Consider the following 26,478-nt stretch of genomic DNA (forward strand, 5'->3'; position numbering starts at 1 on the left):
TCTTCTGCCATATTTAGACACAAAATAGATACTGCTCTAGGAAACATCTCTACAAATTTTTGCAAATAGAGAATTGTAAAGGTGCAGATAATTATTTCATTATATTTGGAAAGTAGTTTTATGTTACCTCATGTTGTATCTTTATGCTATTTTTAATAAATTAAAATATTTTATATAGCCAAAGTGAATCATTAGAACCCATTATCATTATGTACAGTCTTTTAGTATTTAATAAATTCACATGCACACGTATGTTTATTGTAGCATTGTACACAATAGCAAAGTCTTGGAACCAACCCAAGTGCCCATCAATGATAGACTGGATAAAGAAATGTGGCACATATACACCATGGAATACTATGCAGCCACAAAAAAGGATGAGTTCATGTCCTTTGCAGGGACATGGATGAAACTGTAAACCATCATTCTCTGTAAAGTAACACAAGAAGAGAAAAGCAAACACTGCATGTTCTCACTCATAAGTGAGAGTTGAACAATGAGAACACATGGACACAGGGAGGGAAACATCACACACGGGGCCTGTTGGGGGGTGGGGGGCTGGGGGAGGGATAGCAATAGGAGAAATACCTAATGTAAATAACAAGTTGATGGGTGTAGCAAACCAACATGGCACATATATATCTATGTAACAAACCTGCACGTTGTGCACATGTACTCCAGAACCTAAAGTAAAAAAAAAAAAAAAAAAAAAAAAAAAACAACTTTAGGCATGCTTAGAATTTGTAGTTAATCCCAACCAAATCATATACTAAATCCTAACATATAACGTGCGGAATTTTCAAATTTTTTACCTATTACTACTTAGCTAATGAACAAAATGATGCCAACAATTCAAATGAAAGGAGACTGATATCTCAATAACCAAATATAAAGTCACTATGAAGTTCCAACTAAAAGTTATCACAAAGAAAGATATAGGCAGACATAATTAACAGTTTCAAAAATTACAGGGCAAATTTATTAGTATGGAAATTATTTAGCACTTAGGGGTTTAATAGAATATAATTCTTCTAAATTTTAAATAATCAGGTGGTGAAAGAAATTAGAGTAAGAGGTAATATATCTACAGTAAGTTTAAAAAATTTTTAAATTCTAATTATCCATGTTTGAATAAAAATATTCATATTTATTACATTTTATAATAAATATTCCTCTTTTTAGGGCCTACAAATTTGAGAACTAGTCCAGCATATTCTGGTTGGGTTCACCTTCTCTCTGATCATCCGCCATTGGCCACCTTTGGGTGACATCTCACGGTAGGTGACCATTGCTGTCAGGACCTGCCAGGGTGCTCCTGAGTCTAGGACAAGGCCTTATGTCCTTATGCTCCGCAAAGGATAAGGTCTGAGGTTTAAATTGTGTGATGACTTCCTGGAGTCTTCACTGAGCCAAACTCACTCCAGTCCTTACATAAAGGAAAGCCACTCCCCTTGTCCTCAGGGGGTCACAGCTTGTGCTGTGTCCTGAGCTGTGCTGCAAATACCTTCCATCTTAGGCAATCCTTCAGGAGAACAACTCAGGCTTCTACCTCATGTGCTCTCCAGTGGCCTCAGGCAGAGGCACGTGCAACAGACAGTGGAGCTGTTCTGGTTTTTATTCTTGTCTTCTCTGGTGTTAGCTCCCATCAAAATCCAAACCAACCAAATAGAATACAACACATCACTGTCAGGACATACTGCTGGCTCTTCCCATCAGTTTCTCTGACTAGCCCAGTTAGGTCCAAATGGCAGCTTCAGTTCGAACTGGATGCCTTGCTGTTCTAACCTTTCTATTGTATGCATGTTAAGGTACAAAGAGAAAACACACTTTGCTTTTTCTGCCACTCACCTTTTAAACCTGTCCCGTGGGATAGACAGTTCTTTCCTTGCCTCTGGACGAACTCAGATTTATATCAGAGTTTTATTCAGCTACAGTTGGATAATAAAGAGCTCAAATAAAACTCCAGAGAACAGTCTCACTTCAGCCATTAAAATGTCCAGACCAGAGTCATAATCACACTCAAGACACTGAAAATTCATGCTCCTCTCTGCTGGGCTCCAGCGTGAAAGTGCAGCTCATTCCAGATTTTTTTTTTTTTTTTTTTTTTTTGGGATGGAGTCTCCCGTTGTCGCCCAGGCTGGAGTGCAGTGGTGCAATCTCGGCTCACTGCAAGCTCCGCCTCCCGGGTTCTCGCCATTCTCCTGCCTCAGCCTCCGGAGTAGGTGGGACTACAGGCGCCCGCCACTAAGCCCGGCTAATTTTTTGTATTTTTAGTAGAGACGGTGTTTCACCGTGTTAGCCAGGATGGTCTCGATCTCCTGACCTCGTGATCCGCCCGCCTCGGCCTCCCAAAGTGCTGGGACTACAGGCGTGAGCCACCGCGCCCAGCCTCATTCCAGATTTACCTCTCTCTCTCTCTCTCTCTCCCCCCCCCCTCCCCCTCTCTTCCCCCACCCCTCTTCCTCCCTCTCCCTATCTCTGCTATTAAGCCAATAGCACCAGAGTCTCTCTAGATCTTCTCTTTTGTTTGTGTAAATCAGTACTTAGTCAAGACTGACCTACTGTAAGTGGCAGAGCCTTACAGGTTGTAAAAATATAAGAACACTTCTGTAAGTTTGATAAATAAGTGACCCTGAGTTACCCAGTCAAGTAGGCACCTCCTTCCCCTTCCCCTTCCTTCATGATTCTCAGTTTTCCACAGTTCAGCAATGAAGAAGTAACTTCTAGCCCCTCAGGGCTCCAGAATCCTGTTCAGCCATTGGCAAGCTCTGTGCAACAGCCAGGTGTCAAATATTTTGAATCTCACCATGGAACCAATCCACACCCCTAAACCTTCCAGGGACATGGGTTAAGCTCTTTGGTGGTACCTTGAAGCCCTTTTTTGTCTGGCTACCCTCACCCTTCACCCTTCACAGGCAACTCTATCCAAACTGATGCCTCTAATCTCCACTACAGGGATGGGCTCCCAACAGCTGGCAGAACTATGCTGGGCCCTACCCTGTCAAGTAACTCACAGATGACCCCGCAGCTTGCTTTTGAAAGTGAATGACACTTCGCAGCTACTTTTTATTCTAGGCTTTTGGCATTCCGCTGAATCAGTAAAAGTTTACTTTCTAACCATCAGTCACATTCTATTTGGTATGAGCACAAATCCACCAAGAAAATTCATGTCATTAATAACCTCATTTTGGATTGAAAGCTAATATTTAGCTTCTACTATATAGGACTACTACAAAGATATAAAAGGGGTTTCTTGAGGAGCAGAGAAATCATTATGTGACTAAGTTAAAATTTGGCAACAATTTAGATGTTATTTTGGCATCCATGAGAATGTTTGTTTCCATACTAATTATATACATATACATGTATATAAATATACAAATATATTTATGCAGGTCTGTATGTGCATGCTTATGCAGAAACAACACTTGGCAATCTACTTGGCACATTAAAATACACAGAGAATTTATGGTTTATATTATGAAGAACACAAACATTAAAAAGAATAATCTGTGAGTCACAGCAGAAAATAGAAAAATAATTTATTAGAAAATTATCTGAGGGTAAAAGGGGTAAAGATAATGCAAATTGTAGACTTCAGTTTTTCAAATGTGAAAAATGTTAAAAAAAATTGTTCTATTTCATAGGCTGAATAAGCTGAAAATGACATTATTCTGAACCATTAATATTCTCCCGATTTAAAAATGTCTTCCCTCCGTCTTCTCTTTTTTCATCTCTACTCCCATCACCATCTCACTGAAGTTGTACAACATCATGCAGTCATTTATATTCACCTATTTAAAATAAAAACCTAATCATACCAAGCAGAAGAAAAATGAGTCTTATTATGCTTTTAAGAGAGTGCCAAATGCCTGATCAGCATCAAAAGAGGATCAGGGAAAGATTTAATTGTTAGCTTAGTGCATTTTGAAATATTGGCAGGTCAAAGATTAAGACAGGGAGATAATTCTGGACAGAGAACCTAATAAGGTTGCTAATGCATCTCAAAGAGCAAAAGAGGAGTGTGATGTGTTTTGAAAATATTGATGAGGTTTTACTGTGGGTCCTTACATGTCTGTGGTACATCTTCATTCCTAATGACAGAGAAGTCTTACATTGCTAATGCAATGGATGCTGCATACTTAATGTCCCACATATTCTCACTGTTCAGTAAAATGAAGAACTACTTTTTGATGTCACTAAATTACTCAGCTACACATTTTGGTTATTTTAGACGTGGGTGCTTTTACGTCTCTCACATCAATGGTAACTTTGAACACCTTTCGAATACGAAACTCACAGATTAGAAATTTAAAAAATGGTGGTAGGTTTACATTCAAATATATTAGGGATATATTACAAGACAGGCATTGCAAAAGGACCTGAGTTCTAGTTTTCTCCCACATTTGTCCCCCTACTCAGTAATCCTAGAGTAGGAATGATGGAGGTGGAGACATAGTTTAAAAAGAGCTCGGGCTGGGTGTGGTGGCTCACGCCTGTAATCCCAACACTTTGGAGGCTGAAGCGGGCAGGTCACTTGAGGTCAGGAGTTCAAGACCAGCCTGGCCAAGATGGTGAAATCCCGTCTCTACTAAAAACATAAAAATTAACCGGTTGTGGTGGCGGGTGCCTGCAATTTCAGCTACTCAGGGGGGCTGAGGCAGGAGAATCGCTGAAACCATGGAGGTGGAGATTGCAGTGAGCCAAGATCACACCACTGCACTGCAGCCTGGGCGACAAAGCAAGACTCCAACAACAGCTACAACAAAAAAGGTCATTAACTTATTCTTATAAATGATTATTGCTGTTTAATTAGAAGATTCTAAGTGAACTTAGCTGATAATATTTTCCCCAAGCCAGAATAATGAATTATCTCAATTATACACGTTTTACAGTTTATAATTTTAGCTCTTTGTATTTTAGAGCTCTGAAGAAATACTAATGAAAAATGAAAATTACCATTCAAGAGAATTACCATTTCAAGAGATGGTATGTTTTAGGAACAAAACATACTTAATCATGCATCTGCGATGGATTTCCTAATTTGGCCTCCCGAGTAGGAGGACACCTTGAGAGGCAAATAGTTCCACAATTATATGGGAAGGAGATGGGAAGGTGCCAGCCAAGAGAGTCTCTCATGTGTATGAAGTAAAGGAATGAAGCAAGGTCTAAGGAAGCATGCTTTTCTCTGTGTGTCATGGTTACAGCAATGATAGAGCATCTGTGGATGAAGCGTTTCCTGATCCTATTTACTTCATGTGATTACTTGATTATTTCAGTAACCACACACTCAGTCACCATTCATTCACATGCTCCTAGAAGAAACAGGAGCCACACCAAATTACATTTTACACATTTTATTCCTGCATTAAGGATTGGATTATAATGTAACCTTTCTGGACTCTTTTCATTTTTATGACATTTATAGCTTTTGTTACATGCCCTTACATATGCCATGTGGATGGAGTGCGAGGAGAAGCAGAGAGCAGTCGAATTGCTCAGCATTCCTCTAAAAAGGACACCATCAAAAGAGGTGAAGGACCAGGTCTTGAATATGTTCATTGAAGACTCTTGTCAATCAAAGAGATCGAGATTGCTGAGAGGCTTATTCTCAGGGACGTGGGTCACCCCCAAATCCACATCCTTCTGGTGATTGCAGGCTGCATTGCCCAATCTTGATGTGCCTCCAGCTCAAAAGGCTCATGGTTTCCTCAGCCCTGCTGTTTATTTCTCTCCCTTGTTAAATACTTTGTGTCTCTATTCTGTCATACTTCTTTTCCTCCTCAGCACCGATTTTTAATAGACTCTCTGTTACTCCTTTCTAGGATACATTTGAGTGACCAAATTCAGGTATGAAACATATTTCTTCCATTGCCAACTTCTGTTTTCTCAAATCCTCCTTTCACATTTACAACTTAGCTGAAATTTTCTGTCTACATTCTCTTTTCTTGCCTTTGAACACTTCTCCTCTGCTTCCCTCCCCAGTAGAATCCAGCCTTTGAAATGCTGCCCTACAGTAATTGTTAAGCTAATTTTCTCCCAATTTTCTTATGGTTTACTAGAAAGCCTTTTTTGAGTGGTGACAAAAATTCATAAAGCACATTATGCTAAGAGACATTTGCATAACTTGGTATCCATCAATAATTCAAATGTTGATATAAAGCTAAGCATAGACTTACCACATGACTTAACATTTACGCTTCTAGGTATTCATCCAACGGATTTGAAAAATTATGCTCACACAAAAGCCTGCACATGAATGTTCATAGCAGTTCTATTCATATTTACCAAAAGCTGTGAGGAATCAAGAAGTCCTTCAAAAGGCGAATGGAGAAACAATTGTGGTACCTCCATAACATGGAATACTATTCAGCAATAGAAGTACACTATCAAGCCATGTAAAGATATGAATGAATCGTAAATGAGCATTGCTAAGTGCAAGAAGTTAGTCTTAGAAAGCTACATACCATATCATTCCATTTATATTACATTCTGGAATAGAAAAAAAAAAAAACTGTAGAAGCCAAATCAGTGATAGGCAGAGTTTTGGGGAGGAAGACGAGTTCATTAGGTAAAGTACAGGGGATTTCTTTCAAGCCTATAAACCATTCTGTACAGGACTGTAGTGGTGGATACATGACATTATTAACTTGTCAAATCCCATATAACTTTATAGTGCAAAGAATTTACTGTAATGTAGGCACAATTAAAAAAAAATCAACCAGAAGATCAGGAAATCCAGAATGGGATGCAGACTGTAACTAAATAATCTGATCATATTATAAATGTATGAAATAACCTCACTTAAGAGGGTAGGGACAAAGAAATGCTGATTTAATTAACTTCAGTCATTGGGTACAGTGTACACGGCTCAGGTGACAGGTGCACCAACATCTCAGAAATAACCAATTATCCATGTAACAAAAAACAACCTGTTCCCCAAAAGCTATTGAAATTTTTAAAAAATCAAAGAAAAAAGTTATGTATCTAAAAAAATAACTTTGGAATGACTTTAAGACTAATGACAAACTATTAAGCTAGGTAATTATTGTACTCTAGTTGGTAAAGTTATTTCTTAACAGGTGTGTGACTCCACAATTATGAAAACTCTGTACATGTCTACTAAAATTAAACAAACAAATAAATGGATGGTGGATGATGGGAGCTAAATTTTTTACTGTTGGAATGGGGTTAACACATGTTAAATAAAATAGGCAGAAAGCCATTGGCCTGAGGCTGCCTCTGTACATTGAGTTCCAAATAACAAACCACAACCTAACTTAGGAGTATACGTTTTGTAACAGATACCCAGGTCTCAGCCAATCACAAGAAGTCAAGCTTCGGCCAATCACAGGCAGCCAACTGACCAGAGCACATCCAAATAAGGCAACTGCAACCAATCAAGCTATCTCTGTGATTTACTTCTGTGTTCAGCCTATAAAAGCTCATTGCCAAAACTGCAGAGCAGTGCTCTCTGAATTCTCTTCTGAAAACTCCCTGTTCCCCCAAAACTACTGAAATTAAAAAAGAAAAGAAAAAAATTATTATGTATTGATATGTTTGGTTGTGTCCCCACCCAAAATCTCATCTTGAATTGTAATCCCCATAATCCCAACACGTCAAGGGAGGGACCAGGTGGAGGTAATTGGATCATGAGGGTGGTCTCCCTCAGGCTGTTCTTGTGATAGTAAGTGAGTCTCGCGAGAACTGATGGTTTTATAAGCATCTGGCATTTCCTCTGCTTGCATTCACTCCGTCCTCCTGCCCTGTGGAGAAGGTGTCTGCTTCTCCTTTTCCTTCTGCCATGATTGTAAGTTTTCTGAGGCCTCCCCAGCCATGTGGAACGGTGAGTCAATTAAATCTCTTTCCTTTATAAATTACCCAGCCTCAGGTATTTCTTCATAGCAGTGTGAGAATGGCCTAATACATGTATTCTAAAAAAATTAACTTGGCCGGGCGCGGTGGCTCATGCCTGTAATCCCAGCACTTTGGGAGGCCGAGGCGGGCGGATCACGAGGTCAGGAGATCGAGACGATCCTGGCGAACACGGTGAAACCCCGTCTCTACTAAAAATACAAAAAAAAAAAAAAATTAGCCGGGCGTGGTGGCAGGCGCCTGTGGTCCCGGCTATTCCGGAGGCCGAGGCAGGAGAAGGGCGTGAACCCGGGGTGCGGAGCTTGCAGTGAGCCAAGATCGCGCCACTGCACTCCAGCCTGGGAGACAGCGAGACTCCATCTCAAAAAGAAAAAAAAAAAAAATTAACTTTGAAGATGACTGAAGACTAATGACAGATTAAACTATTAAACTGTATATAAGTATTGTACTTGTTTAGAGTCCAATTCATGAATTATTCGTTGCTCAGATAAACTCTTTTACATTTAATTTGTCTAAAGCTTTTATATTAACACACATAAGCGAGGGAGAAAGCTAGAAGGAGCCTCATTTTTATGGATTAAGTTGGAAACATCAGTATGAATTCGTGTTTAGCTTAATGTAGAGAGTGATGGCTATGTGGAGAAATAATTCTAAACAATGTGTATGCAAAGGTTGGCAAACACACATCTATTTCCTAGCCCTGCTCACCTAGGAAACCTAAGAGCAATGGCTTCCCACTAGCAATGAGTACAGCTAGCACCCACAAAGTAGTTTTTAATGCCATTCACCGGTAAAAGGAACCAGGGTTTCTTGCAAAAATAGCTAATTTTAGGGCCGATTCTGAAATACACGTGATGAGCCAGGAGCATCTTCTAATGTCAGAAACTATGGAAGTGCTTTAAAAAATGACATGGTATGTCAAAGAGATGCACGAGACAACTGAAAGAGTTTCCAACTGCCAAAGCTTATAATAGTATGTTAAATAATGTAGTAATAGATTACAACCCAAAGCATAAATACGTGCCTGTAATCCCAGCTACTCAGGAAGCTGAGGCAGCAGAATCGCTTGAACCTTGGTTGTGGAGGCTGCGGTGAGCCGAGATGGAGCCGCTGCACTCCAGCCTGGGTGACAGCGTGAGACTCCGTCTTAAAAAAAAAATCCCAAAAACAAAAAACAAAACAAAAAAAGTATAAATAAATATCCATGATTGTATACTGACACAAATAAATAATTGAATAAGTAAAGAAATGTAGAATAGATAAATCTACTATACAGCGAATTCCAAATAATCTACGTAGCTGCTCCCTCCTCAAGGTGATAGAGTATAACTCTGTACTCCTTATGTGTCTGTGGGGCTACATGTAGTAACCTGCTTCCAAAGAGTACAGAATGGGAATGGGGGAGTAACAAAGTAACTTTACAGTGGAGAAGCCTGTCAGTCTTGTCAGGTGATAAAGGTTTATGGCATCAGAGATAAGTTGTTAGCATAAACTCTTGATGTGTTGTGTTGAGAATGGCACTTTCATAACCCTAGGTTAGCTGTGAGAAAAACCTCAGCCAAATTCGAATTGAGGGACATTGTACAAAACACCCAGCCGGTAAACCTCAAAACTCAAGGTCATATAAAACAAGAAAAATGTAAGAAACTGTCACAGCTAAGAGGAGCCGTAGGAGACATGATGACTCAATGTAGTGTGGGATCCTGGAATAGAAAAGTGACATTAGAGAAAAATTAGGAAATCTGATAATGCGTGTTCTTTAGTTAATATATATTACTATGTAGAGAGTTACTCAGAAAGCAGGATTTGACTGGTTAACAGCCCCAAACTAAGAAGTACCTTTGGTGAGACAAAAGCCTCCTGTGGGCAGGGAGATGCGTGGTGGAGTTGGGTGGTCTGGATACCTGGACTGGGAGAAGAAAGGATGGAGGAACTAAAGTAGAGCTCTATTATGGGATGTAGACTTTGCTCCAGCTGGGTGCTGTAAAATCTTGAGAATGAATCAGCTGCAAGGATTCAAAGCCAGAGCGCAATGCAAAGGCTCTTCATTGATGAGTGACTAAGAGACAGCCATATAGCTGTGTAGGATTTGTCAGAGTCTCGCTTTCTGCTACTTTGGAATCCTGGAAAAAGTAGAATCTCTACAGCTCAAAGTTAGTCTGGAAAGTTTGGGCAATGGAAACATGCTTTACATTGAGTTCTGAAGGTTAGAACATGTATGAATTGTTGAAGTTAAGCTATGGGGGGTCCTTGTAAATGAGAATTAGGCACAGATAAACAGGTGGCAATCAACTGGCTTGTTTGGCTAAAATAGAGCAGACAAGTCTGGCTGTGACACTAGGAGAAATCAATTTGATTTGAAAGTTGGGGGAATCAATAGAAAGAAATCATAAAATGGCCAGTGGTGTATTTATATAAAGTTGATGAGTTTTTATTCTATTATCAGAGAAATTGTAAACGGTTTTTCCCTGGAGAATACATGTTTCACTCTTTTTGAATATTTTTCTGTTATGTAAGGTACTTTAATTTGATACAAAGGGATTGTGATATTGTGAAATATTGTACTTGGTTTTCATCACTGTTTCCTGACATGCAGTTCCTAAAACCCTTGCCATCTCCAGTGGTATGTGTCTTTTATATGCTAATGAGGTGGCTTGTGGCTAGGATGGGGGCTAGTCACCCAAGACCAAGGCATGGTTAGAAGATTGGAACTTTCAACCCCATCGCCCAACTTCCTTTAACCTTTAGGGAGGGGAGAGGGGCTGAAAGTTGAGTTGATCACCAATGGCCAATGATGCAATCAGTTATGCCTATGTAATGGAACCTCCATAAAAGCCCCATAGAGCAGGGTTTGGAGAGCTTTGGATTGCTGAACGCATGGAGCTTTCTAATGGATGGTGTGTCCAGAGAGGGCACAGAAGCTCCAAGCTCCTTCTCACATACCTTGCCCTTTGCATTTCTTTCCTTCGGTTGTTCATCAATATCTTTTGTAATATTCTTTATTAATAAACCAGTAAAATGTAAGTGTTTCCATGAATTCTGTGAGCCATCATGGCAAATTAATCAATTCAAGGAAAGGAGTTGTGGAAACCCTCAATTTATAGTCAGTCTTCAGGAGTTCCAGAGGCCCAAACTTACAACTGGTGCCCCTAGTGTGGGCAGTTTTATGGGCCTGAGCCCTTGACTTGTGGGATCTGACACTATCTGCAGGTAGATAGTGTCAGAATTGGGTTGAATTAGGGGACACCCAGTTGGGGTCTGCTGAAAAATTGCTCATTAGGGAGCTGACGTTACCAGCCCACAGCCACAGCTTGCTAGGGCAGGCAATTTTTGCCTTCCACCTCCACATTTTGGTGACCAGAGATGAAGCATTCTGTATAAGACAGGAGGGTAAGAAAATCATTTTTTGTTTTTCCTATAACCTCACTCACAGTGGTCATTTCGTAGTTGATGTGGGCCAATTCAATTGTGTTGGTCTATTAGCAGGTCATAGACACAATGCCACATTCAGCCAGATGGTTAGGTTATTAGTTGGTCAAGTAACCAATCAAATATGGTGAATGAATAACAGATCAAATTTTGGGGAGATAATAAACATATCTCTTTGTGATCTCCAAATTTAAATTGTTAAAAATATCACACTTTAAATGAAATATGCATAATTTTGAATTAGTTAAGGACTGTTTTAGTCATTTTGAATGGCAGGCTGATAAGTGGTCCCCAATGATCCTGCGTCTTGGTATTCACACCTTTGCATAATTCTCTTCCCTTAAGTGTGCGTTGTACATAGTGACTGACTCATTAATGAATAGAATATGGCAAAACTGATGTGATGTCACTTTCACGATTGGGTTACAGAATACCATGACTTTTGTTTCTGTCTCTGTCTCTGTTACTCACCTCTTGCTCTGGAGGAAGCTGGCTGCTGTGTTGTGAATGGTTTGCAGAGAGGCTTATGTGACATGGAGCTGGTGTTACCAGCCCACAGCCAGCCAGGACTGGAGGCCTACTGAGAGCTACGTGGATGAGCTTGGAATTAGGCCTTCTCCCTATCATGTCTTGACATGATTGCAGCCATCATTGACCCGTTGATGGCAGCCTCGTGAGAGATGCTGAGCCAGAGGTCACAGTGAAGCTATGCCAGGAAGCCTGACCTTCAGAAACTGTGAAATAAAAACCTTTGTTTTAAGGTGGTAAATGTTGGGGTAATTAGTAATCAGCATTACATGACTAATCCAGTCATATACATTTTATATTACATTAAAATCAGTCAACAGATGAGCTTTTACCTTTAAATAAGGAGGGTAATATTAACATTCTGGGAAAATATCTTTCAGCTGTTTGAATACGTGTTAACAGAGTTACTTCTGTATATAGGACAGCTATGAAACTAGACAACAGGATTGCTATTTCTGGAGGAGCACTGTGGCTCATCCCTGTAATCCCAGCACTTTGGGAGGCCGAGGTGGGTGGGCCACTTGAGGTCAGGAGTTCAAGACCAGCCTGGCCAATATGGTGAAACCCCATCTCTAATAAAAATACAAAAATTAGTCAGGTGTGATTGTGCAATACAAAAATTAGTCAGGCTTGATGGTGCATGCCTGCAATCACAGCTACTTGGGAGACTGAGGCAGGAGCATTGCTTGAACCCAGGAGGCAGAGGTTGCAGTGAGCTAAGATCGCACCACTGCACTCCACCCTGAAAAAAAAAAAAAGAAACGATTGCTATTTCTTTTACCTTTTCAGAATAATCAACAGCATGTACTATATTTCAAAGACAATTCCTTAACAGTTCCTTAAACAAACATGCATGAGTCATTCTATTGTGTTTTCCTTATATTCTCCCCCCAGTTAGCGTGGACTCATCAATCATTAAGAGGAAAAGAAATAACTTGACTTTAGGCATGAAATGGAACAGAAAGGAATATTTGGTCTTGCTTTCTAACTCCTCCTAAGCGTGTCTACATTTTAACTCTTCAAGGGGGATAGGCTTGTTTCACATGTTTTTGTTAATGAAATGGAAAGGAGGAAAGTGATGGTTCTAGATAAAGTAAAAGGCCTCTGTCAAGCCTCAGGTTAGAGGCGGGAAATACAAATCAAATGGAATCTAAGATAGTTTGTCCCACTTTAATTTCTCTGGTTCTTCATATCATGTTCAAAACTGCTCCCTATTCTTTTCTGTACAAATGGGGCCCATTTTCTGTACAGATATTTTTCTTTTTTATTATCTTTGCTAATGTTCCTTATATGCACAGATCAAGCTTCACACCTTCTTACACTCACTTTGCTTCTTTTGGCATGTATTCTGTTTGCCTGCCATATGTAACTATACTTGCAACATTTCCAGACCCAGTTTAAGATTTGAAATATATTCTCCCCTACACTTTGTATTTTTTGCACCTTTGGAACTTGGCATAACTTTTCTCCATCAGAATCTGATTGATCTTCTTCTTTTATTTTTTTCTTTAGTTAGTTAATGTCAAAGAAGCATTGCCTCTACTTTTATCATTTTTGTCCCAACTCTGAGTTCAGAGAACATAAAAATGTAGCAGTGTATCAGAAAAATATCTTTGTAGTGTTGTGGGGGCAATCCTAATAGACAGGTACTTGTGTTCATAAAACAACTGGATTAGATCAGAAAGTATTCGTTTAAGCTTTTTCAGCTGACTTTGTGTGGTGAACCTTCCTCTGCTAAGGAAGGATACTGTCTCAAGTGACCTTTTACTAATGTAAGAATGAAGGTTTGTCAAATGTGGGATCTGATTTATATTGCAATTCACAGAAGTATTATGCTTGGAGATACTGAACTAAAATCATGCTTCCTAATTTATCTGATGACTCTTTACAGACACAGGAAGCTATTCTATAATAATTTATATTGCCCACCACGTCACAGATGGATGAGTGCTTATGCAAGTATTCCAGATTGAATCTTCTTTCTCCTGCTGGACACCTCCATTTTCTAAGATCAAGGTCAAGTTTTACTCCCTTCACAAATCCCTCTCTGATCACACCCACATTGATCTTTAGGCATTAATTGTCTTTCTTACTTTAACTCTTAATTATATATTCTTAAGTAGCTTGGAATACTCTCCCTTCTCTCCATTGCCTGACAAACACATACTTGTTATTCAGAACTCAGAGAGAACATCACCTTCGCCTTGAAGTCACCCCTGACCACTCTCACCCAGGAGAGCAGGTGTTCCCTCGACACTGTTCCCATAGCGTCATCTGTGTGTGAGAGTACAGATGCATCCCTCCATTTGATAATGTACCTCTATCTACCTTCTCTCTCCCCATTGCAGAGTGAGCTCCTTTCCAGTAGGAGGTTCATCATTTTCAACTCTGTCTCACTATATTCCTGTCTGGAAAATTAAGGAAACTCAACATATATTTGAGCTTTTTAAATTCAACATATATTTGAGCTTAATAAATAAATGAACACAAAAGAATAAATAAATGAACATGTAAAGGAATAGATTATTGCAATTTGTATGTATGAAATAATGACAGATGCATATAAATTAATTCATTGTATGTATCAATAAATCAACTATGTGCATGAATTAATCATTATGTATATTAACTTAGAAGCATCAAATTAATTACCAATACATATTAATTAATAGGTACATACATATTTATTTCTTGCTGAATAAGTAGAAAAAAATGAGTACACAAGATACATGAACTCTCCTGTTTAACTGAGGGAAGAGATTTTGTTTCATTCACATATGACATATTTTAACAAAATGTTTTTATTAGAAATACAATTTACTCAACTTTAAGAAAGTTAGAATTTAGGGAAGAAAATAAGGAAGATGTCACTTGGAGGACAAGCACCAATAAACCCAGTGTTTTAACCATAGCACTTGATATATTTTCTTTACATATTTTTCATGTAGATATTGTCATGTCTTATACTTTTGCATGCTATCGTTAGAATGATTGCATAATACTCAATATAATAGAGGGTCATAGCTTGACCTATTGAAATCCACCAGCTGAAGATCATAAGAACACAAATGAATGAAACAAAATGAGGTTTATTTAGCTTGCTGTTGCAAAGGAGAACACTCACAGGTGGAACTGTGGAGGTTCCAGTAGGAGGATTTGGGGAAAGGTTTATGAAAGGATTTAGCCTCAAGCAGGGTGATTCTAACAGGGCTTAAAGAGGAGAGGGCCATTTCTGACTTGGATGCTGTCAGAAAGCAGGGGCAATTTAGAGACTGGTTATATTGGCAATTACTCTCTAGGAGGTGGGAGGATCAAAACAACACTGTGTTGTATTGGTAAATCAGCGGAAGCCACTAGGGTTAGTACAAAGAGAGGGCTGTTTAGTTGTTTTGTGGTTGCAGAATGTCCTTGTTGCTATCTTGTTTCAGGCATGGTGACAAACACATCATGCTTAGGTCATCATTGATATTGAGTGTGTATTTATTACAGCCTTCTCTTACTTCCCATTGCCAGGGCAAGTTTTCACATTCTGAAACTACTTCTTATTGGATATTTAGATTTTTTCATATTTTCAATTTTATGATGTAATGTCTTATGCACCATTGTAAATACAGTTTCCTCCTAAAAAATAGAATCTCAGAGATGGCTATTAGTATCAAATATGTGGTCATTTTTCTTTGTTCTCTTTTATAACCATATTTTCCTGACAAATTGCCATATGTCACTATTAACAGTAATATATGATACTGTACCTCCATCATTACTGTGAATTGTACATTTTAAAAATGGATTATTTTAATACGCAAAGATGGAATCTAATTTTTAACTTGAGTTTCCATAATTATTTGTGAGGTTGATTTTTTTTAACCTCTGCATTTGCTCTTTTTGGAGTATCTCTTCATGTTATTTGTCAGTTGGGGCCTTGTGTTTCTTATTCAATTAATGTTAGTTCTTCAAGGAATTGAAAATACTTTTACAGTTTAGTAAAAAAAATTTTTTTGCATATTAAAATTTTATGTAGTTCCGTAGGCCCATTTTTTCCCTTTGTGCTTTCTACCATGCCCTTCTTATTTTCATACACCCTTCCAATGGCCCAAACTTGATTTTACTATTAAGTTTAACTCTAATCCATCTGAAGTAATTTAGGGGTATGGTGAGAAATGCAACTTTAAAATATTACTTTGAAAGATATGATCATATTCAATTTCTTGATAACTACCTTATTCATTTTCTTATACTGAGTAGCATCTTTGGACAGATGAATATATTTGTTGATGCTAAAAGTGAATATTGGCTATTTTTGAAAACGGTGTTTGACTAGGCAAAATCTGAAGTATTTCTTCAGGGCAAAAATGTCAGCTATTGGCAGAAATCTCAGCAGATATTGTGAATAAATGGATGGATGAATAAGAAAGAAAGAAATGATTATGAGCATGCAGCAAAATGTTATGGCAACATATTTGAGCTGCATGATTCTCTATAAATTAGTGGATTTAAAATTTCAAAATGAGGTAATTGTGTTTTGCTTTAAGCTGTTAAATTTGGGATGTTACTCAAGAATACTCATCTATTAGTTTACTCTTTTCCCAAGTAATTTTGGTTAAATGTTTATTTGAGAAACAAAGGCCACTTCCTGAAAGAAAATGTGTCAATAATGTTTGAATCTGAATTTTTATTGTATGTAATCTTGGTTTTAAGTCGGTGATAAAGTTCTATACACTGAATATAATCTTATAAATACCTATTGGAGGCTGGGTGCAATGGCTCATGCCTCTAATCCCAGCACTTTGGGAGGCTGAGGCGGGAGGATCACCTAAGTCAGGAGTTCCAGACCAGCCTGGCCAACATGGTGAAACCCCCATCTCTACTAACAATATAAAAAAATTAGCCAGGCATGGTGGCAGGTCCTTGTAATCCCAGCTACTGGGGAGGCTGAGGCAGGAGAATCGCTTGAACCTGGGAGGCAGAGGTTGCAGTGAGCTGAGTTTATGCCACTGCACTCCAGCCTGGGCAACAAGAGTGAGACTTGGTCTCAAAAATCAATCAAACAAACAAACAAACAAAAACACTCATAAAATAACTTAGAATATAATCCTTTTTCAGGTATCGTGTACTAACTTTTATATCTGATTACAGTTTTGAAGCCAAAAGGAAATGTACTCAATAATAAAATATATATTTAAAATGGTTGATATTTGAGTTTAAATATTTTAATAATTACTCTAAGTATTGAGACTGGTAAATATTGAAGCTGAATGCCTTTAAGTATCTATACCAACACACGTGTCTATTTTATAAGTATGAATATGATTTCATACATTAAGCATATATGTATTTAAAAGCTATGATACTTTCAGAAATGTAGACAATTGCTTTTCTGTGTGTGTTGAAGGCTCAATTCCACTAGGACTCTTGGCTCCAAATACGACATGCTTTCTTCATTCATGACAATCTTACAGCATCAATCATGTCCTGCAGCCATTGTGTTGCTCAGTGCTCTCCCTGTAATTATTTTTCAGAGCACTTTGTAAAACAGTTTAATGCTACTATATAGAAACAGATATAAATTAATTCCATTTCCAAGGGATTTTAAGAAATGCAGCTTTATTTTAGGTTGCAGCTAATTTTGAATTGTTACTTTTAGTAGAAGCTTAAAACAGTTTCTTTACAATTAAAGATCAGGGTTTCAATGTTGCAATCTGGGAAAAAAATTGCAGTGTAACAGTGAAGCATTTTCCTTTTTTCTTTTTTTTCTTTTTCTTTTTGGTCATGGGGAGTGGGGAAATGCAATCAACAGTCCCTCTGCCATATGCTTCAACTTTCATGTCTGTTTTGCCATCATCTATTCCATTAACATTATGATTAATGAAAGCTCACTACAATTTCAAATATTTTGAAAACTAGCCAATGCTGGCTCTTTGGAGGCTACATTGAAAATAAATAACAATAAAAACAGTGTGACTTAGGCTTTTGAAGTCTTTAAAGAAACCATCACTATGATCTTTACTACTGCTGCGGAAAAGAGGACAACACTCCACATTTCTGGCATTGTAAATGACAACACCGCAACTGAAAGAAAGCTTGAATTTCTGGGAGTAGCATTAGGATACAGGACTCCTGCTGAGCTCACCAGTTCCTTGCTCTACACAGCTGCTTTCTCAGCTGGGGTTTTGAAATAAGCACGGTGAGAAAAGACAGAAATGACCATGATGCATCTTTCTCACTATGAGAAAAAGGTAATGTTTAATTAACGCTTCAGGCTTCTGGTTTCCAACTTATTCCTGTATTTGTTTGTGTGTTTTGCTTGGAATTTTTTTTTTTATGCTCTTGTTCCTTTTCATTTCATGGAATACAATGCCTAACTCAAAATGTCTTTGTGCTTGTACTTATGTGAGAAGGATGCTGTACTTCTGGCTTCACTGAAATTAATAAGAGCAGTCTGTACATTTATACTCACAAGATATTAACATGGCTCATGCTCACTTAGCTAAGCTTGTGTGTAACGTAGTAAAAATGCCACAAGTGAAAGAGCTTGTTTTAAAAATATTTCAACAAATGCAGCATCTGACTTGTTGAAAACTCATGTATTTACTTTATCTATTGCTGTCGTATAAAATTGTACCTTGAGGTTAACAATGAGCTCTACTTTAAGGCTGGATTAAGTAGTAAGCAAAAAATTAGTCAATTTCAATAAATCATGCTTTAAATCTTCCAGCCATGAATAATCATATTATCTCCATTTTAACTTGTTACAAATTGTACTTGGATTGCATAGATAAAAATTAATTAAAAACACATGAAGAATTCTATTCTTCATAGCTTTATTTGGTTCTGCTTCTTAGAGAAAAACCCAGTGGGGTTCTTAACAGGATCCTTTTCATCTCCTTGAGAATACAATTGACTCTTGAACAACAAATGGGTTAGGGGCTCTGACCTCTATGTAGTTGAGAGTCTGCATATAACTTTTTACTCCCCCAAAACTTAACTACTGATTGCCTATTGTTGAGTGGAAGCCCTACCAATAACATAAACAGTCAACACATATATTATATGCGTTATGTATATTATATACTATATTCTTACAATAAAGCAAGCTAGAGAAAAGAAAATGTTAAGAAAATCAGAAGGAAGAAAAATATATTTTTTATTAAGTGGAAGTGGATCATCTTAAAGGTCTTCATCCTCATTGTCTTCATGCTGAGTAGGCTGAGAAGGAGGAGGAAGAGGAGGGGCTGGTCTTGCTGTCTCAAGGGTGCAGAGGTGGAAAAAAAATCCATGTATAAGTGGACATTCACAATTTGAATTTGTATTCTTTAAGGTCAATGGTTATTTATTTTACTAACCCAGAATGATCTCCATAAAAAGTGCTCCGTAATGTATGCATGTATAAGTGTATACTTCACCCTGACTTGGGTATTATGAATTACCTCTGTGATTTTCATTAGTTTTCTGGTTGGAAAGTTGAATACTTTTGAACTTGAATAATGTTCTTAGGAGTAAAGTTCAGAGGTTGGATGTTTATTGGAAACATGTCAATTTAGTTTTATTTTAATGGTTTGGACTAAAATATTGATTGACAACACTTTAGTAATTGCTCAATATAAAAACTGGTCAGCAATTAATTTTACAAACATTTATTATGTGTCAGGCTTTGGGTTTGGCAAGGAAGACAAAAGATAAGTATGTGGCTCTCACTCTCAAGATCCTTATAGTTTCATTCTTTGGCTCAATAAGCTGTTTTCTGAGGAAGGATCTGATGTTTAACTATATTGCTGTACAACTATGTTGCAGTAGGGTGTTGCAGAAAGTATTGAATTACACCTCCAAGTAAAATAATATTTGCCTAGTAGGCAGTTGGTCTTAACTGGATTAAGTTTTGCCTACTCATGCTACAACTATTTATTGAATAACTATTTTGTATCAAGCACTGTTGTAAACACTACAGATATAGTAGAAATCAAGACAAACAGAATCTCTACCCTCATGGAGCTTACATCCTAGCAGGGACTGGGGAGGAGGAGGAGGTAGCATGCACTTTTGCACTTTCTTTTTTAGTAGGACAATGAGTCAAAGGTGCCCTAGAAATTGAAGCTTCTGACTTGATACTAAGCAATTAATATGGCCTACTTGCTTTCTATACTGTATGGCACTGACCCAAAGGAAAAGAAAGAGCTTCTACAATACTTGTAAGTACTTTTCTAACACTTGCAAGTGATTTTAAAGTCAGACAACAAAAAACTTATAATAATATAACCCTTCCAAATTATGTGTTAAGAATAGTATACAAAAATTATTAACACTATTCGTGTAGGGTAGTGATTTTAAGTTTTGGACATTCAGAAGTGGTTACAATTTCTTAGCAATAGTTTACCTGGAGCTTTCCCTTGACCTGACAATTGGCAAAACCCACAGGTTCTTTTTTTTTTTGAGACGGAGTCTTGCTCTGTCACCCAGGCTGGAGTGCAGTGGCATCATCTCGGCTCACTGCAAGTTCCGTCTTCCAGGTTCATGCCGTTCTCTTGCCTCAGCCTCCCGAGTAGCTGGGACTACAGGCGCCCGCCACCACGCCTGGCTAATTTTTTTGTATTTTTAGTAGAGACCGGGTTTCACCATGTTAGCCAGGATGGTCTCGATCTCCTGACTTCGTGATCCACCCGCCTCAGCCTCCCAGAGTGCTGGGATTACAGGCTTGAGCCACTGCGCCCAACCAACCCACAGGTTCTTAATGCCTGCTGAAATTGCTACACACTCTCTGTGGGTCTGCTTTGGTTACTAGTGACAATGTCCACCACAAAAAGAACTTGAAAAACATTTATATGTGGCTTCATATCACCTCTCTTTTTCATTTTGAATAATTCATATTTCCTGTTTTAAGATTGCAGTGGAATACATGTTTTCTATTTTCTTTCTTTATCTTTTTTTTGGTTTCTTTCTTCATTTGTTTCTATTTTTTCTCTCTATTTTCACATAAGCATCTAATGTTTTTGGCTCACACTAAAGTATTTTAAATCCATTTCTCCATTATCATTTCTGCCATAACAGTTGGAAGAAACCTAAGTTCTTATGTCCCCAGTCTCTTTTGCAGTGAGAGCAGCCATATGCTTTAGTTCTGGAAACTAAGACATGGCCTGAACTTGCTAAGAGCTCTAGGAAGGATGTTGCTTTTCCTCATGTCAGGGCATGTTATAAGGTATTACCTGATATAATCCCTGGCATGGCTCCTTCTTCCTTCTTTCTTGAAGGAAGACTGCAATGCTGAAAGCTACTGCAGTCATCTTGCAACCAGGAAGTAAACATGAGAAATCCCAAGAGAATTTCAGAAATTGTCAAACCACTGAACCAATGCTAGCTGCTTCCCTCATGACTACTTGTTATGCCAGAAAAATTATCCAATATTTATTAAGCCACCCACTCTATATAGTGTTTCCTGTTATTTTCAGTTGGAAGCGTTCCTATCAGATGATGCCACACACATAACATGCATAAACAATTGTTAGTAATTATTGAAAGTTGAGCATTAAGCTATAAATTAAAACACAACAATGAAGACAAAATGCAATTCTTATCTTGAAGAAGCTTATGGTGAACATTTTATAAGTTAAACCAATAAGAATCAAAAACCCTTCTGATATTAGTTGAAGGTCTGCAACTAATCTGGACTGGTATGTTTCTTACTGATTCTTGGCGTTTGTTTTCTCATATATAAAACAAGGGATTGCATTATTTCCCGGGTCTATTGCAGGCATAAATTTCCAAGTTTATTAGAATAAAATGTATTTTAAATTCATGGATTTATAACACTTCTGTCGAACGGTATTTTAACATTTGTATTCCATGGATACTTCGGATGCAAAAGAAGCCTTCGCACATTTCCTGTTCACACTTAGGATTCTGTGCATACTACATTGAAAAAGCTGGGCTATGAGTTTGAGCATTTTGATATGGCATTCTAAAACTTCATTTACTTAGCATTCTAAAAGTCTAGTTTATTTGTTTACCTACTGAACAGCATAAATAGAATACCAGGAAATATCTTTTAGGAAGAATTTTTCCCAAGAAAATCCTATACAACTTCAGTAATTTTCTTCCCTTTTATGAGCACAAAATTCAGACAAAAATAATTCCATTAATATGGAGGTATGGCTGATGCACTAGGTTTTCCAGCCCTTTTGTGATATGACTGCACAATTGTATGAAATTGCCAGAAAGAATTTTCACTGATAGCAGGAAAAGTATTTTAAAATTGCTCTTAGGAGGCATAAAGGACAACAAAGTGTTGCTATACTGTTTAAAAGATTATGAACAAATGTGAATTAATGGAAGAATTGATGATAAACAACATGAATTTCAGTCTACTATATGTTTCCATCTCATTTTGCAATAGCAAGCGGTTATGTGTGCTGACCAAGTGCCAGTTGCTCCAACCAAGCCTTGTTTTTTTTTTTTGTCATGATTTGTTGATGCTTAATTCTAAATTGTAATTTGGTTGGTGTTGGAAACTGAGATGTATGAAGAAGCCATCACTGGAAATAGAAACGAGGCAAAATATAAAAGAAAGAATTGATAGCCAGTACAGAAATTTAACACAGAAAATGAAAAAAAAGCAAAGAAGAAAGAATGGTGTGTATGTGTGCACGTATGTATGTGTATGTGCGTGTGCATAGGCGGACATGTGGAGTAATTAGGCAGGGAGAATAAAAGTGCATCAGTGTAGAGGTTGTGTCCTTTTTATGAGATGAGGAAATTATTTCTGGACAATTATCATTACTTCTAGTTTTCCAGAGTAATATGCAGTTCACAGGCTGGAGAGCCAATCTGGTACTTAAAAAGGAGAGATTCTTGCTTTCTTTGAAGCAGCATAGCATCTCAGGGTGTTGGTTGAGTACCACAGAAACATAGATGCATGTTCTCTACATGCTGGAAGCAGTCATCCTGTTGCTAAGGAAACAGCCTCACTCAGCAAGGGTCACCTTTGGAAACAACGGCAAGACTTCAAAGCAGATCAATAGAGAAATACCAAGACCTGAACTTCCTAGCAAATGCTCTCTTCTATTTTAAATATCCTTTTCAACAAATGTTTGCTTATGTGATTTCTGTTTAGTGGGCAGTAGCAAGGCAAAATTGAATGTGTAATAAGTCGAGCCCAGTATTTTTCAAGCTCTGGCTCTTGGAGATCTGTGGTTTTTGGTAGATGCTTTAAGTGTGGGATTGTGCAGGAACAGCAGGATGGAGATGGATTGATATCAGGTTTAAAAAGAGATGCTGCATTTATGACTTCATTCGAGGGAAAGGTTCCACTCATTAAAAAATGTAGATTCTTTCCTCATGCAAGCACACTTCATTACTCATTTGTCCACATTAGTGAGATTTTTTAATTTCTGAAAATGTCTTGTCATATCTTAGGTTTATGCACATTTTTGTGTCACTAAAGAATATTTCATTCATGTATTCATTTATTCATTCATTTGTCAAATATCTTTGATTTTCTACTGTTTCAGGTACTCTGGGGATAAGAAGTGAATAGAACATATTTAAGTTCTGGGGGACTCAATCTGAAGAAGAAAGCAGATATGGAAATAAAACAGTGGAATCACTTGCAGAGGAAACACAAGGAAATGCTTATAATTTTTTCCTGGGGAGGGGAGGGAAGGCATTTGGGGAAAGAAAATGCCTGATATTATCCTTGAAACATGGATTAGAACTGAACAGGGAATCTAGTCCTAGAAGTCCCAAGACAGAGACAACAGCAAATACTAAGTGCAGAGAGGTGAGGAAGAGATTTCGTTTGGCTTCTGTTGATGAAGTTTAGGATATATTATGAAATGTGTTTGGACAGGAGGCCAGAAAATGAAACTGGGCCTGGATCATAAAAGTTCTTACTTAATATGAAAATAAGTATATACTTTACGGCTAGTTTTTCAGATTTTTTAAATTTAATGTTATAATAAATAGAGCCTAGCTTGGTATTATTCCTCCCTTACCCCTTTGACAATATAAAATTTGTTACAAATACCTAAATGCTTTCAGATGCCTGAATGAACTGGAATTTCGGCAGCTATTTATCATCTAAATCAAGAATTGTAAAATTTAGTGATAAGTTCTTGCTATTAACACTCACAAAAATATTTGATTTATTAAAAGATGAATAATTGATTTTTATAACTGGGGTTAGGACAATTTCTGTTTTCAAGATAACTAGTAAAATTAAGTTGTTGGCTTCAACCATTTCTTGAAATCATATACTTTTTTTGGTAGAAAATTTAAGTGACAAATGCAGATAGCTGTTCTCTCTCCTGAAGTGTTATGAGCCACACTGAAATGCACCTTGTTAACTCTTCCTTTATAAGGGACAAGAATGAAACTTGTGTACAAGAAAATGTGGCGGGTGCCGTTGTTTGGGAGCTAGAGCTTGTTGGCCTCATCTAAGTTAGCCACCTGTTCTAGCCTGCATTTGCTGAATAAATTAGATGCTCTTGGGAGAGTGTATGCAGCTGACTGGGTTGCCTTGTTACCTAGGCAACCATTTTTCTTCTGCTCTATGACTCTGAAAGGTTTCATAACTCATTAGTGCTCCTCTGGGCATCAATGAGACAAAATTCCTTTCTTTTCTTTTTTAAGTTCCTGGTCAAGATGATGAGATTAGTGACAATTAATCAACGCTCTTACCATATTTGTTTATTTATACAGGATATTTTCCAAATGTTTGAAAAACTTAGGTCCAGACCTTAAAGGCACAAACGTAACAGTTAAATGGAGGAATGTGCACAATAATGAATAAAAAATGAAAAACATTTTCAATCTCAGATATTTTCAAAGATTGAAAATATTTTCAAGTGGAGTTTAAGACAATATGTAAAAACATAGATTCTCTAAGACAGTGGATGAAAACGTATTTTTATAATTATTCCAGCTGTTATCTCCATCAGGCCTTTTTTACTCTGTCTGATATGGCACAAGAAAGAGCACAAGTTAGCAAAGCTGTTATCAGATCCATAAAGCCATTAATTCAGGGGCTAAGTGGTCATTTTCAGAATGCCGCAGGGCCCAAGGAGTCATGGAGGGATGGCCAACCCTATAATATGGGAACACCATCAGAAATCCATGCAGGCGTTTAATCCTGACGTTTACACCTCAGGATATTTGTTTTCTTATATTTTGTGATCCGTATTTCTTGTCTTTCCTCTCTTCCTTTATATGTTGTCCCTTTTGATTTCATATCTTCATGCATTAGAAGAAATCAGTTAGCCTCCCACACAGGTAAATTTCTTAAATAGTCACCTATACTAGGAATTCTACATATTATCCCACTTGCTTCATTTCTCATGTCAACTCGATGAGATGGATATCATTTATCTCATTTTACAGGTGAGTAGACTGAGGCCAAAGGTAGCAGAGTTGGTATTTAGATTGAGTTGTAGTTCATTCCAAAGGCATACTTTCTCACTATGCGGTGGTGTCTCTAAAGTTCTATAATAATGATGTATATCCTTTCTGAACGTTGGAGTATTAGGGAGAAAAAAAATACGATATTTTGATACATTAAAATTAAGCCTCTAAGAGGACTCTTGTTCTATTATTATTTTTTTTGTTTTGTTTTGTTTTTGACAAGTAGAATGCAACTCTAGGCTCTGCCAAATTCACTGTAGTGCTGGAGCTTTTGTACAGATTATGGGAATAGCTTTATCATACATGGCATTTTCTTTGACACTGCTTTTTATTATCCTTCTATAAGTACTAGAGAAACTGATTGAAACTGAACCTTAAACTCCCATTTTGTACCGATCTTACTTGTTGTTTGTAGTTGAAGAATAACATCCTGCTGATATCCACTGCAGGACCGCTAGGACCTCCGTTAGAGATTAAGCCCATGTTTTGATTGTAGACAAACCTTAGTGAAATTAGATTTACCCTAGTTTCTTATTTTCTAGTGATTCTGCATCCTGAGATTTCAAAGGTGGAAATCATATTTTCAAATACACATTTCATTGATAGATACAGGAAAATTTTAAGATACGGCCAAATCATGAATAGACAGTTTTTAAAAAGTACAGTTAGCTGTGTCCAATAAAGCAGTGCAAATATTTTACATGGTGTGAAGGCAGGGGGATTATGTTTTTTTGTTAAGCACATTGTGATTGATCCCTGCTGTAGTTAAAGATTAACACTTCACTAGACATCATAAACATGCAAGAGGAGCACAGAGACGTTATTCTTCTAGAATACGGGGATTTGACAAAAGAAGAAAACACATACTTGCATTTGCTACCAACATGATTAATTTGCTTTTTTTCTCTCCTATTTCCAGCATCAATGTAATGTCTGAAAGTTAGAAGAATATGGCAATTATTTTCAGTCTGAAAGATAATATTATGCAAAGGCATTCTATTTGCTTTTTGAGAAACACCTTTATTTTCATTATTTGCCTCTGCCATTCTCTTCCACATTTACCTAGATTAGATTAAAATACTACCTTTGTGCTCCAAATAGTGTTCTGGTGCCCTTGTTTATTCAATGTACTTTCAGCAACATTTATGGTCTCTCTTGTATGAGGTACTCTGCTCAGGGCTGGGCACCCAGAGATGAACATGCAGTCCCTCTGTACCATGAGCTCAGCTTTGTGAGGGAGACATATAAGGCAGTCAGTGG

General features: G+C 37.6%; 1 long non-coding RNA gene across 2 annotated transcripts in view; it reads left to right on the forward strand.

Moving 5' to 3' along the window:
• Nucleotides 1-17,606: 17,606 nt before the first annotated feature.
• The window catches only part of LOC107974646 (uncharacterized), a 162,603-nt gene continuing 153,731 nt past the window's right edge, over nt 17,607-26,478 (forward strand). For both annotated transcript variants that reach the window (XR_001717536.3, XR_010157171.1), the window contains exon 1: nt 17,607-18,068. This is a non-coding gene — a long non-coding RNA (uncharacterized LOC107974646). The remainder of the gene's footprint in view (nt 18,069-26,478) is intronic.

This window comes from Pan troglodytes, chromosome 4 (assembly GCF_028858775.2).
Source record: "Pan troglodytes isolate AG18354 chromosome 4, NHGRI_mPanTro3-v2.0_pri, whole genome shotgun sequence".
Taxonomy (NCBI): Eukaryota; Metazoa; Chordata; class Mammalia; order Primates; family Hominidae; genus Pan; species Pan troglodytes.